Genomic DNA, 2480 nt, shown 5'->3' with positions numbered 1-2480 from the left:
CGATCAGCCATCTTCACCAGACCAGCTCCTGGAGTTATTTTTGCATCTGTGGGCTTGGAGCAGTACTATGGATGAGCTAAACCCATCCGGTTAGCCATGCAGACTAACGCATGGCTTTCCAGACTGGGAAGGGGCGTCTGGTCCCCGGCACGAATCCGCCTGATTGACTTGTGTCGAGGTCTGGTGGGCCAGCCAGTCTGTGTATGGTTTTTAGGCGGTTTTCCATATGCCTTGGAGAATGCGGGCTGGTTTCCCTTATGTCACCTCAGCTACACTATGTCAGCAATTGCTGCACAAACAAGTTCTCCATGTACCCGTACTCCACCATTACACTACCACGCAAACATAGGGGTTACACTCGTCTGGTGTGAGACGTTCCCTGGGGGGTCCACCAGGGACCGAACTGCACAATAACCCTGAAAGAGTGGTTTGGTGTGGGGCGGCATAGGGGTGAAGTGGACTGCGGTGGTCATTGTGGGGTTGTGGGCCACTGTGGCTGCAGTGGGGACGGAACCTCTCCGTCGTTTCTAGGCCCCGCTTAACATACAATACAATGGATGAGCTATCTCCAGGCTCTATAGCAGCAGCCTGACTTCTGTTTTGGAGGTCAGTGGTTCACAGCCATGGTGGTAACGCTATCTGCACCAGGGCTAGCTGCTCTTCTGGTAGCAATGTACCACCACAAGAAACTGGGCAGATGTTCACATCACTGGCACTTCTGGTTCACAGTTGCATAGTGATATCTGGAGCATAAGCTGCTGAATGAAGAAAACAGAGTCAGCAAAACAAGATGCAGATGACACACATTCAGCATGACTCTAGGGCTTTCTACAGTTGACAGCACAGCTGGCAGACCATGTGCCTGCAGGAGGGCATTGCCATGGCATCCCAGCACTTGGATCGCTGTAGCACAAGACTGAATAAAGATGTTTTATCTTGTAGGCCAGTTTTACAGGCCATCACAACTGCCACAACATCCCACCACACCACCATCTCTACACCATAGTGGCTCCACTCACCACAGGTCGCTACAGATTGGTGTCAGGCGTATTTAGTGTCAGTGGACCTGGTCTGGCAGCTGGTGTCGGCACAGCCGACCACTTCATAATCACAGCACATAGTTTTGTTACACAATGGGATGAGTGAGCAGACTAATGATTTTTGTGTTTGGTTTTCCCTGTTTTGAGTTTAAAGGGTGTGGAGTATCAGTGGGAGGGGGGGGGGGGGGCGTTCAAAGAAATTTGAGAGTTACTCTTATACAGCCAGTGAAACCTATTGATCTCTCTCAGCTCTGCAGAACTACAAAGGAGCATTATTTATGACCAATGGGATATGGTCAGTGTAATTTGCTTGAGCATTCTGTACTCTGTACATAGTCTGTACTGGTAATTTGTGTTAATTATCATAAGTACACGCATGTGGTTAGTCAGTGCACAGAGTCAAGATGATTGATGATAAAACATAAAATGTAAATGTTGTATTGTGGTGTATGATCTATTGCAAGAATGTTCTGTGTTACTTAGTGTGTATTAGAGATTAATGTTTCACGATGACAGAGTCTCACACCTGAGGTGTCGCTGGCCTGGAAGTAGTTCAAGCATTAGTTATTGAAGAAGCACAATTGAAAGAAGATGATACAGACTTGTGTGACAGCCTTCAGCTAAGGATGAACAGCTAAAACTAACGTAGCAACTGAGTCCTTTACTGGGTCCAGTCACCACCAGTTGGATTACACCTTTCTGTGAGAAGTCGACTGATGATGTAATGTCTATTTTAAATTATCTGCAATTATTAGCCAGCATTGGAGGATGGTCACACGGTCAGTTACTGCAGCTGGCGAAGTTGCATTTGGTAGGAAAAGCCATGATGTATGTCAGATACATAGAAGGACCAAGAGACTCATAAGTATTTGATGAACTGAAACTGAGGTCACTTGAAAAGTACAAGAAGCAAAACAGCACAATGTTTTTTCAAACAGTTGAGTACTCTGTCGAAGAAACATAATGAGTCAGTAGTGAATTTTGCAGACAGGACATGTAAGGTGAATATACTGACATATGAGTTAGGGGTTAATAACGGGGCAAATAAAGTGGAAGTGGAAGTGTAACAGAGGGTATTGGACACATTTTAAGGGTGTTGATGCTACATATGTTGCGATGGGTGAGAACAGGTACTGTGAAGGATTTGTATTCTGTGGTCAGATTAGCCACACAGTTTGAAGAGACTGATGTGGCAACTGGAATGCAGTATAAAAGAGGAGTATTTTTCACTAACATTGGATGCCACAGATGTCAGAGGACAGAACATGTGCAATGTCACCAACCTCATTGTAGTAGATATCGTGTAGTTGGACTCAATCAGCGTGATTGTAGGAATGGTAAGGGGAAGCAAGGGATGAACACCTGCCCAATGCAAGAGGGAACCCCAGGCCCACTGTGTGGAGTCTGTGATAAATTTCGATACAATAAGCATAGATACAA

Source organism: Schistocerca piceifrons, chromosome X (genome assembly GCF_021461385.2).
Source record: "Schistocerca piceifrons isolate TAMUIC-IGC-003096 chromosome X, iqSchPice1.1, whole genome shotgun sequence".
NCBI lineage: Eukaryota > Metazoa > Arthropoda > Insecta > Orthoptera > Acrididae > Schistocerca > Schistocerca piceifrons.
The sequence above is the reverse complement of the archived record's forward strand: the minus strand, read 5'-3'. Positions refer to the sequence as shown.